A 12340-nucleotide genomic window follows, 5' to 3' on the forward strand; every position below is an offset into this window, starting at 1 on the left:
TAACAAGTGTTCTGGTGATGGACATCTGCTGTTGGAGCTCACGCCCCTGCAACTGCTGCTCAGGTGAAAAACTTCGAATGCTTTCATTCCGTTTTAAGAAGCTACTCCCACCTTTTGATACAAGCAGATTTGGTCTAAAATGAAGCCTTTTCTCGAGCTTTCCACAGTGGCCATTGAACAGTGCAGTTGTACAGTAATTCTCTCTTGATGATGAATTGCTATTTGCACCGTGTACCTTGCTGGTTATTCTATGATGAATATCTTTGGTTGCGCATTTTGCTTTTACAAAGCTGTTTCGCTATATTTTTGGATCAATTACCACAGGTTTGTTCTTGTGTTGGTATTTTCATTGTGGCCGTGCAATATACGAGTCGGAGAATGTAAAAGAGCTTTGGTGATGATAAAGCGGTAATCGCATACATTGACTTGCTATTGCTGGTAAAGTGAACAATATGAGTTACCTTATTTCCTTTTAAAAAAGTAGGCATGCCTTTTCATGTCTGCAGGATCGGCCTGGGCTCTTTCGTTCTCTGAACGGTACTAACAAGATCATTTCACCATCCAGTGGAGGCATTTAGTATGAGGTTTCTCGAGATAACAGCTGTTGCCACCGGAATGCCTTGTTGCTGCTTCTCAGGTGAGCATTTCTTAAAATTATTTTTCTTTTACTAAGCTGTCATTTGTTTATATTTCGAAATCTGCTACCAGGAAATTGTGTTGATGGCACTATCGTGATCAGGGAATATAGGAATCGTGGTGTGTTGAACGTCTCTTTTGTTGAAGGCGTGGATGTGGCACTAATTTGACTTGTAGTTGCACTAAGCGCAGGCGAAAAACTTGAGTTGTTCTTTTTCTTTTTACAGAAGTGGGCATGGCCTTCTATATCTGCAAGTTTGATCGGCACTTTACCTTTCTCTGAGGGATTCCAGGAAGATTACTTCACGGTCGAGTGGCAGCATTTAGTATCAGGTTTCTCGAGGAAAGTGCCGTTGCCGCCATACTGACTTGTTCCTGCTTCTAAGGTGAGCCTTCGTTTAAAAAAATATTTTGCGTTTACTAAACTGTCCTTTGTGTTTATTTGCAGATGCGCTACGTCATGTTTGTGTCATGGTTCCATCTTGATCAAGCAATACGCCATTCGTGGAGTGCAGAAGAGCTCTGCTGATGAAGACGTGGTATTGGCACCACACGTACTTGCAGCTCTAGCTCAGGTGAGCAAATGACTGTACTCACAATAATTGTATTTTAGCAAGCTTATGGTGCCCTTGGCCTTTGAGAATATTCTGTGTGGAGTTGAATTTCTTGTGGAACGCGCTAGTATTGGCCGCAGCTCGTTGGATAGCACTGAATGGACAAGTTCTGACTTTGGCAGCGTTGCGGTTTTTCAGGAGACTCAATGCACGACATCCGTATGTGGTAGGTGCGTGTGCGGGGAACGCGTATATTGGTTTGCTGCTTTGTTATGGATGTGTTTTTCTCTGCCTATTTCAGCACACCACTAAATATGTGATCCCAAACTTTGCAGTGGCAAGTGGAGGTGATTGGGCTACTTCAAGGTGCAGTTTGACTGACCAAGGCCGACAAAGAAATGGCTTCTAGCTTCCAGCTTGCAGCTTCATAGCATCCCATCTCAGAGTGAGTGTACGAGGCCAATAGCCTCGTGGTGAGGGTGGCATGTGTCCAAGGAACCGCTTGAATACAGATTGGTAATTTTTATTTCCTGAAGCTTCATATGGCCAATAACTGAAAGCAGCTAGACGTTCCATACCACAGTATGGACAGTGCACAGTAGTGCACAATTTGGCCCACAGGTTCCTTAGACCATATCCACTAGAGGTCTTGTCAGTGACGGAAACGTGAGGAGCGACGTTGCGTATTAGTTTTAGGTTTAGCGCACCGTGGGCAGAACTAGCAGATAAGGTTTGCACCTTACGTTTGCGTTACGGACATTGACCTGTTCCGAATGCACTTGCAACCACCAAGTCCATTTATCGTGTCAAGGAATGCCCGTGCGCGAAAAGTGCTCTTGATCGATAAATTGATCCTAGTGGCAAATGCATTCGGATTTCTCGCCCACCACAACTAGCAACTGCGAAGAAAGGACGTTGCCTACGGTCTGCGACACATCGCCCTTCCGTTGCAGCAAAGGTACAGCGACTGACCATTTATCGACAAATGCTGTAATTATGAGTAACAACGGCGATTTCGGCTCATGGACGGTTTACTTGGTGTCAGTCTCTCTGGGATGTAAGACATCTGTGCTCACTTTATTAACAAGTATTTAGAGCCTCATAGTTTTGCAGATTGGCCTCCGTATTCCGAAGGAAGTTGCAGTAAAGGCATTGCAGTGCTCTGCTTTTTTGGAATTCAACCGTTCGTGGTCCGTGGTTGTGCTTCAATCGTCAGTGACCCCTGCCACTGCCATTCTGTTGGCTGGCAGTTCTCAGGTAATCTCCTCAATGACCGTGTTCACTTTTCAATAAAGTGTCTGCGATCCCAATTTTTGGCAATCGACTCAACTTTGAATTTTGCATGTTTGAATGTCAGCTGCAGATTTCCCGACAACCTGGAACCATAAAATGACCGGCCACTGTGGGCGGACGTGAAAAACTATCTGAAAGCTTCGTCACCGTGCAGAGCAGAGTACGTATGCGGGACAATCACCAGTGTTGAAGTTCAGTTTTATCCAGAGTGCATAATTTAGGCTGGTCACTGTATTTTTACTAAGCTTCTTTCCGGGATGTATCCAGATGTACTTCCAGGAGCATGCAATCGCATGAAGTATTCGAAAGTTATCGTATGGTCCAGCCTTGGCGTGTCGCAATGGACTCATGACGAGAGCAATGGAGTTGCTACACACTTTCTTTGGTGCTGCTTGACAGGTAAACGAAATCAGTAAATTTAATTTCCATGGACTAAGTCTCTCTTGACCTTGAATATATGCAGATTCGGTGTGAAGTATACCATTGCCAGGACGGTTGCACTATGACCATCGCAAGACCCAGTCGTGCAGTGCTTTGATTCACTCGTGAAGAGGGCGGTAACCACTATATTGCCTCGTTACTTCGGCTAAGGTGAGCATCGTTACTTATCGTTGTCTGCTTTCACTAAGCTGTTGTTTTCTTTTAAACCTGTAGACCACCTATCTAGAGCTTGTGTTTGTCTGGATGGTTTCATCGAGATCATGGAAATTAACATTGGTGGAGTTAACAAGTGTTCTGGTGATGGACATCTGCTGTTGGAGCTCACGCCCCTGCAACTGCTGCTCAGGTGAAAAACTTCGAATGCTTTCATTCCGTTTTAAGAAGCTACTCCCACCTTTTGATACAAGCAGATTTGGTCTAAAATGAAGCCTTTTCTCGAGCTTTCCACAGTGGCCATTGAACAGTGCAGTTGTACAGTAATTCTCTCTTGATGATGAATTGCTATTTGCACCGTGTACCTTGCTGGTTATTCTATGATGAATATCTTTGGTTGCGCATTTTGCTTTTACAAAGCTGTTTCGCTATATTTTTGGATCAATTACCACAGGTTTGTTCTTGTGTTGGTATTTTCATTGTGGCCGTGCAATATACGAGTCGGAGAATGTAAAAGAGCTTTGGTGATGATAAAGCGGTAATCGCATACATTGACTTGCTATTGCTGGTAAAGTGAACAATATGAGTTACCTTATTTCCTTTTAAAAAAGTAGGCATGCCTTTTCATGTCTGCAGGATCGGCCTGGGCTCTTTCGTTCTCTGAACGGTACTAACAAGATCATTTCACCATCCAGTGGAGGCATTTAGTATGAGGTTTCTCGAGATAACAGCTGTTGCCACCGGAATGCCTTGTTGCTGCTTCTCAGGTGAGCATTTCTTAAAATTATTTTTCTTTTACTAAGCTGTCATTTGTTTATATTTCGAAATCTGCTACCAGGAAATTGTGTTGATGGCACTATCGTGATCAGGGAATATAGGAATCGTGGTGTGTTGAACGTCTCTTTTGTTGAAGGCGTGGATGTGGCACTAATTTGACTTGTAGTTGCACTAAGCGCAGGCGAAAAACTTGAGTTGTTCTTTTTCTTTTTACAGAAGTGGGCATGGCCTTCTATATCTGCAAGTTTGATCGGCACTTTACCTTTCTCTGAGGGATTCCAGGAAGATTACTTCACGGTCGAGTGGCAGCATTTAGTATCAGGTTTCTCGAGGAAAGTGCCGTTGCCGCCATACTGACTTGTTCCTGCTTCTAAGGTGAGCCTTCGTTTAAAAAAATATTTTGCGTTTACTAAACTGTCCTTTGTGTTTATTTGCAGATGCGCTACGTCATGTTTGTGTCATGGTTCCATCTTGATCAAGCAATACGCCATTCGTGGAGTGCAGAAGAGCTCTGCTGATGAAGACGTGGTATTGGCACCACACGTACTTGCAGCTCTAGCTCAGGTGAGCAAATGACTGTACTCACAATAATTGTATTTTAGCAAGCTTATGGTGCCCTTGGCCTTTGAGAATATTCTGTGTGGAGTTGAATTTCTTGTGGAACGCGCTAGTATTGGCCGCAGCTCGTTCGATAGCACTGAATGGACAAGTTCTGACTTTGGCAGCGTTGCGGTTTTTCAGGAGACTCAATGCACGACATCCGTATGTGGTAGGTGCGTGTGCGGGGAACGCGTATATTGGTTTGCTGCTTTGTTATGGATGTGTTTTTCTCTGCCTATTTCGGCACACCACTAAATATGTGATCCCAAACTTTGCAGTGGCAAGTGGAGGTGATTGGGCTACTTCAAGGTGCAGTTTGACTGACCAAGGCCGACAAAGAAATGGCTTCTAGCTTCCAGCTTCCAGCTTCATAGCATCCCATCTCAGAGTGAGTGTACGAGGCCAATAGCCTCGTGGTGAGGGTGGCATGTGTCCAAGGAACCGCTTGAATACAGATTGGTAATTTTTATTTCCTGAAGCTTCATATGGCCAATAACTGAAAGCAGCTAGACGTTCCATACCACAGTATGGACAGTGCACAGTAGTGCACAATTTGGCCCACAGGTTCCTTAGACCATATCCACTAGAGGTCTTGTCAGTGACGGAAACGTGAGGAGCGACGTTGCGTATTAGTTTTAGGTTTAGCGCACCGTGGGCAGAACTAGCAGATAAGGTTTGCACCTTACGTTTGCGTTACGGACATTGACCTGTTCCGAATGCACTTGCAACCACCAAGTCCATTTATCGTGTCAAGGAATGCCCGTGCGCGAAAAGTGCTCTTGATCGATAAATTGATCCTAGTGGCAAATGCATTCGGATTTCTCGCCCACCACAACTAGCAACTGCGAAGAAAGGACGTTGCCTACGGTCTGCGACACATCGCCCTTCCGTTGCAGCAAAGGTACAGCGACTGACCATTTATCGACAAATGCTGTAATTATGAGTAACAACGGCGATTTCGGCTCATGGACGGTTTACTTGGTGTCAGTCTCTCTGGGATGTAAGACATCTGTGCTCACTTTATTAACAAGTATTTAGAGCCTCATAGTTTTGCAGATTGGCCTCCGTATTCCGAAGGAAGTTGCAGTAAAGGCATTGCAGTGCTCTGCTTTTTTGGAATTCAACCGTTCGTGGTCCGTGGTTGTGCTTCAATCGTCAGTGACCCCTGCCACTGCCATTCTGTTGGCTGGCAGTTCTCAGGTAATCTCCTCAATGACCGTGTTCACTTTTCAATAAAGTGTCTGCGATCCGAATTTTTGGCAATCGACTCAACTTTGAATTTTGCATGTTTGAATGTCAGCTGCAGATTTCCCGACAACCTGGAACCATAAAATGACCGGCCACTGTGGGCGGACGTGAAAAACTATCTGAAAGCTTCGTCACCGTGCAGAGCAGAGTACGTATACGGGACAATCACCAGTGTTGAAGTTCAGTTTTATCCAGAGTGCATAATTTAGGCTGGTCACTGTATTTTTACTAAGCTTCTTTCCGGGATGTATCCAGATGTACTTCCAGGAGCATGCAATCGCATGAAGTATTCGAAAGTTATCGTATGGTCCAGCCTTGGCGTGTCGCAATGGACTCATGACGAGAGCAATGGAGTTGCTACACACTTTCTTTGGTGCTGCTTGACAGGTAAACGAAATCAGTAAATTTAATTTCCATGGACTAAGTCTCTCTTGACCTTGAATATATGCAGATTCGGTGTGAAGTATACCATTGCCAGGACGGTTGCACTATGACCATCGCAAGACCCAGTCGTGCAGTGCTTTGATTCACTCGTGAAGAGGGCGGTAACCACTATATTGCCTCGTTACTTCGGCTAAGGTGAGCATCGTTACTTATCGTTGTCTGCTTTCACTAAGCTGTTGTTTTCTTTTAAACCTGTAGACCACCTATCTAGAGCTTGTGTTTGTCTGGATGGTTTCATCGAGATCATGGAAATTAACATTGGTGGAGTTAACAAGTGTTCTGGTGATGGACATCTGCTGTTGGAGCTCACGCCCCTGCAACTGCTGCTCAGGTGAAAAACTTCGAGTGCTTTCATTCCGTTTTAAGAAGCTACTCCCACCTTTTGATACAAGCAGATTTGGTCTAAAATGAAGCCTTTTCTCGAGCTTTCCACAGTGGCCATTGAACAGTGCAGTTGTACAGTAATTCTCTCTTGATGATGAATTGCTATTTGCACCGTGTACCTTGCTGGTTATTCTATGATGAATATCTTTGGTTGCGCATTTTGCTTTTACAAAGCTGTTTCGCTATATTTTTGGATCAATTACCGCAGGTTTGTTCTTGTGTTGGTATTTTCATTGTGGCCGTGCAATATACGAGTCGGAGAATGTAAAAGAGCTTTGGTGATGATAAAGCGGTAATCGCATACATTGACTTGCTATTGCTGGTAAAGTGAACAATATGAGTTACCTTATTTCCTTTTAAAAAAGTAGGCATGCCTTTTCATGTCTGCAGGATCGGCCTGGGCTCTTTCGTTCTCTGAACGGTACTAACAAGATCATTTCACCATCCAGTGGAGGCATTTAGTATGAGGTTTCTCGAGATAACAGCTGTTGCCACCGGAATGCCTTGTTGCTGCTTCTCAGGTGAGCATTTCTTAAAATTATTTTTCTTTTACTAAGCTGTCATTTGTTTATATTTCGAAATCTGCTACCAGGAAATTGTGTTGATGGCACTATCGTGATCAGGGAATATAGGAATCGTGGTGTGTTGAACGTCTCTTTTGTTGAAGGCGTGGATGTGGCACTAATTTGACTTGTAGTTGCACTAAGCGCAGGCGAAAAACTTGAGTTGTTCTTTTTCTTTTTACAGAAGTGGGCATGGCCTTCTATATCTGCAAGTTTGATCGGCACTTTACCTTTCTCTGAGGGATTCCAGGAAGATTACTTCACGGTCGAGTGGCAGCATTTAGTATCAGGTTTCTCGAGGAAAGTGCCGTTGCCGCCATACTGACTTGTTCCTGCTTCTAAGGTGAGCCTTCGTTTAAAAAAATATTTTGCGTTTACTAAACTGTCCTTTGTGTTTATTTGCAGATGCGCTACGTCATGTTTGTGTCATGGTTCCATCTTGATCAAGCAATACGCCATTCGTGGAGTGCAGAAGAGCTCTGCTGATGAAGACGTGGTATTGGCACCACACGTACTTGCAGCTCTAGCTCAGGTGAGCAAATTACTGTACTCACAATAATTGTATTTTAGCAAGCTTATGGTGCCCTTGGCCTTTGAGAATATTCTGTGTGGAGTTGAATTTCTTGTGGAACGCGCTAGTATTGGCCGCAGCTCGTTCGATAGCACTGAATGGACAAGTTCTGACTTTGGCAGCGTTGCGGTTTTTCAGGAGACTCAATGCACGACATCCGTATGTGGTAGGTGCGTGTGCGGGGAACGCGTATATTGGTTTGCTGCTTTGTTATGGATGTGTTTTTCTCTGCCTATTTCGGCACACCACTAAATATGTGATCCCAAACTTTGCAGTGGCAAGTGGAGGTGATTGGGCTACTTCAAGGTGCAGTTTGACTGACCAAGGCCGACAAAGAAATGGCTTCTAGCTTCCAGCTTCCAGCTTCATAGCATCCCATCTCAGAGTGAGTGTACGAGGCCAATAGCCTCGTGGTGAGGGTGGCATGTGTCCAAGGAACCGCTTGAATACAGATTGGTAATTTTTATTTCCTGAAGCTTCATATGGCCAATAACTGAAAGCAGCTAGACATTCCATACCACAGTATGGACAGTGCACAGTAGTGCACAATTTGGCCCACAGGTTCCTTAGACCATATCCACTAGAGGTCTTGTCAGTGACGGAAACGTGAGGAGCGACGTTGCGTATTAGTTTTAGGTTTAGCGCACCGTGGGCAGAACTAGCAGATAAGGTTTGCACCCTACGTTTGCGTTACGGACATTGACCTGTTCCGAATGCACTTGCAACCACCAAGTCCATTTATCGTGTCAAGGAATGCCCGTGCGCGAAAAGTGCTCTTGATCGATAAATTGATCCTAGTGGCAAATGCATTCGGATTTCTCGCCCACCACAACTAGCAACTGCGAAGAAAGGACGTTGCCTACGGTCTGCGACACATCGCCCTTCCGTTGCAGCAAAGGTACAGCGACTGACCATTTATCGACAAATGCTGTAATTATGAGTAACAACGGCGATTTCGGCTCATGGACGGTTTACTTGGTGTCAGTCTCTCTGGGATGTAAGACATCTGTGCTCACTTTATTAACAAGTATTTAGAGCCTCATAGTTTTGCAGATTGGCCTCCGTATTCCGAAGGAAGTTGCAGTAAAGGCATTGCAGTGCTCTGCTTTTTTGGAATTCAACCGTTCGTGGTCCGTGGTTGTGCTTCAATCGTCAGTGACCCCTGCCACTGCCATTCTGTTGGCTGGCAGTTCTCAGGTAATCTCCTCAATGACCGTGTTCACTTTTCAATAAAGTGTCTGCGATCCGAATTTTTGGCAATCGACTCAACTTTGAATTTTGCATGTTTGAATGTCAGCTGCAGATTTCCCGACAGCCTGGAACCATAAAATGACCGGCCACTGTGGGCGGACGTGAAAAACTATCTGAAAGCTTCGTCACCGTGCAGAGCAGAGTACGTATGCGGGACAATCACCAGTGTTGAAGTTCAGTTTTATCCAGAGTGCATAATTTAGGCTGGTCACTGTATTTTTACTAAGCTTCTTTCCGGGATGTATCCAGATGTACTTCCAGGAGCATGCAATCGCATGAAGTATTCGAAAGTTATCGTATGGTCCAGCCTTGGCGTGTCGCAATGGACTCATGACGAGAGCAATGGAGTTGCTACACACTTTCTTTGGTGCTGCTTGACAGGTAAACGAAATCAGTAAATTTAATTTCCATGGACTAAGTCTCTCTTGACCTTGAATATATGCAGATTCGGTGTGAAGTATACCATTGCCAGCACGGTTGCACTATGACCATCGCAAGACCCAGTCGTGCAGTGCTTTGATTCACTCGTGAAGAGGGCGGTAACCACTATATTGCCTCGTTACTTCGGCTAAGGTGAGCATCGTTACTTATCGTTGTCTGCTTTCACTAAGCTGTTGTTTTCTTTTAAACCTGTAGACCACCTATCTAGAGCTTGTGTTTGTCTGGATGGTTTCATCGAGATCATGGAAATTAACATTGGTGGAGTTAACAAGTGTTCTGGTGATGGACATCTGCTGTTGGAGCTCACGCCCCTGCAACTGCTGCTCAGGTGAAAAACTTCGAATGCTTTCATTCCGTTTTAAGAAGCTACTCCCACCTTTTGATACAAGCAGATTTGGTCTAAAATGAAGCCTTTTCTCGAGCTTTCCACAGTGGCCATTGAACAGTGCAGTTGTACAGTAATTCTCTCTTGATGATGAATTGCTATTTGCACCGTGTACCTTGCTGGTTATTCTATGATGAATATCTTTGGTTGCGCATTTTGCTTTTACAAAGCTGTTTCGCTATATTTTTGGATCAATTACCACAGGTTTGTTCTTGTGTTGGTATTTTCATTGTGGCCGTGCAATATACGAGTCGGAGAATGTAAAAGAGCTTTGGTGATGATAAAGCGGTAATCGCATACATTGACTTGCTATTGCTGGTAAAGTGAACAATATGAGTTACCTTATTTCCTTTTAAAAAAGTAGGCATGCCTTTTCATGTCTGCAGGATCGGCCTGGGCTCTTTCGTTCTCTGAACGGTACTAACAAGATCATTTCACCATCCAGTGGAGGCATTTAGTATGAGGTTTCTCGAGATAACAGCTGTTGCCACCGGAATGCCTTGTTGCTGCTTCTCAGGTGAGCATTTCTTAAAATTATTTTTCTTTTACTAAGCTGTCATTTGTTTATATTTCGAAATCTGCTACCAGGAAATTGTGTTGATGGCACTATCGTGATCAGGGAATATAGGAATCGTGGTGTGTTGAACGTCTCTTTTGTTGAAGGCGTGGATGTGGCACTAATTTGACTTGTAGTTGCACTAAGCGCAGGCGAAAAACTTGAGTTGTTCTTTTTCTTTTTACAGAAGTGGGCATGGCCTTCTATATCTGCAAGTTTGATCGGCACTTTACCTTTCTCTGAGGGATTCCAGGAAGATTACTTCACGGTCGAGTGGCAGCATTTAGTATCAGGTTTCTCGAGGAAAGTGCCGTTGCCGCCATACTGACTTGTTCCTGCTTCTAAGGTGAGCCTTCGTTTAAAAAAATATTTTGCGTTTACTAAACTGTCCTTTGTGTTTATTTGCAGATGCGCTACGTCATGTTTGTGTCATGGTTCCATCTTGATCAAGCAATACGCCATTCGTGGAGTGCAGAAGAGCTCTGCTGATGAAGACGTGGTATTGGCACCACACGTACTTGCAGCTCTAGCTCAGGTGAGCAAATGACTGTACTCACAATAATTGTATTTTAGCAAGCTTATGGTGCCCTTGGCCTTTGAGAATATTCTGTGTGGAGTTGAATTTCTTGTGGAACGCGCTAGTATTGGCCGCAGCTCGTTCGATAGCACTGAATGGACAAGTTCTGACTTTGGCAGCGTTGCGGTTTTTCAGGAGACTCAATGCACGACATCCGTATGTGGTAGGTGCGTGTGCGGGGAACGCGTATATTGGTTTGCTGCTTTGTTATGGATGTGTTTTTCTCTGCCTATTTCGGCACACCACTAAATATGTGATCCCAAACTTTGCAGTGGCAAGTGGAGGTGATTGGGCTACTTCAAGGTGCAGTTTGACTGACCAAGGCCGACAAAGAAATGGCTTCTAGCTTCCAGCTTCATAGCATCCCATCTCAGAGTGAGTGTACGAGGCCAATAGCCTCGTGGTGAGGGTGGCATGTGTCCAAGGAACCGCTTGAATACAGATTGGTAATTTTTATTTCCTGAAGCTTCATATGGCCAATAACTGAAAGCAGCTAGACATTCCATACCACAGTATGGACAGTGCACAGTAGTGCACAATTTGGCCCACAGGTTCCTTAGACCATATCCACTAGAGGTCTTGTCAGTGACGGAAACGTGAGGAGCGACGTTGCGTATTAGTTTTAGGTTTAGCGCACCGTGGGCAGAACTAGCAGATAAGGTTTGCACCTTACGTTTGCGTTACGGACATTCACCTGTTCCGAATGCACTTGCAACCACCAAGTCCATTTATCGTGTCAAGGAATGCCCGTGCGCGAAAAGTGCTCTTGATCGATAAATTGATCCTAGTGGCAAATGCATTCGGATTTCTCGCCCACCACAACTAGCAACTGCGAAGAAAGGACGTTGCCTACGGTCTGCGACACATCGCCCTTCCGTTGCAGCAAAGGTACAGCGACTGACCATTTATCGACAAATGCTGTAATTATGAGTAACAACGGCGATTTCGGCTCATGGACGGTTTACTTGGTGTCAGTCTCTCTGGGATGTAAGACATCTGTGCTCACTTTATTAACAAGTATTTAGAGCCTCATAGTTTTGCAGATTGGCCTCCGTATTCCGAAGGAAGTTGCAGTAAAGGCATTGCAGTGCTCTGCTTTTTTGGAATTCAACCGTTCGTGGTCCGTGGTTGTGCTTCAATCGTCAGTGACCCCTGCCACTGCCATTCTGTTGGCTGGCAGTTCTCAGGTAATCTCCTCAATGACCGTGTTCCCTTTTCAATAAAGTGTCTGCGATCCGAATTTTTGGCAATCGACTCAACGTTGAATTTTGCATGTTTGAATGTCAGCTGCAGATTTCCCGACAGCCTGGAACCATAAAATGACCGGCCACTGTGGGCGGACGTGAAAAACTATCTGAAAGCTTCGTCACCGTGCAGAGCAGAGTACGTATGCGGGACAATCACCAGTGTTGAAGTTCAGTTTTATCCAGAGTGCATAATTTAGGCTGGTCACTGTATTTTTACTA

Source organism: Dermacentor andersoni, chromosome 11 (assembly GCF_023375885.2).
Source record: "Dermacentor andersoni chromosome 11, qqDerAnde1_hic_scaffold, whole genome shotgun sequence".
Lineage (NCBI taxonomy): Eukaryota > Metazoa > Arthropoda > Arachnida > Ixodida > Ixodidae > Dermacentor > Dermacentor andersoni.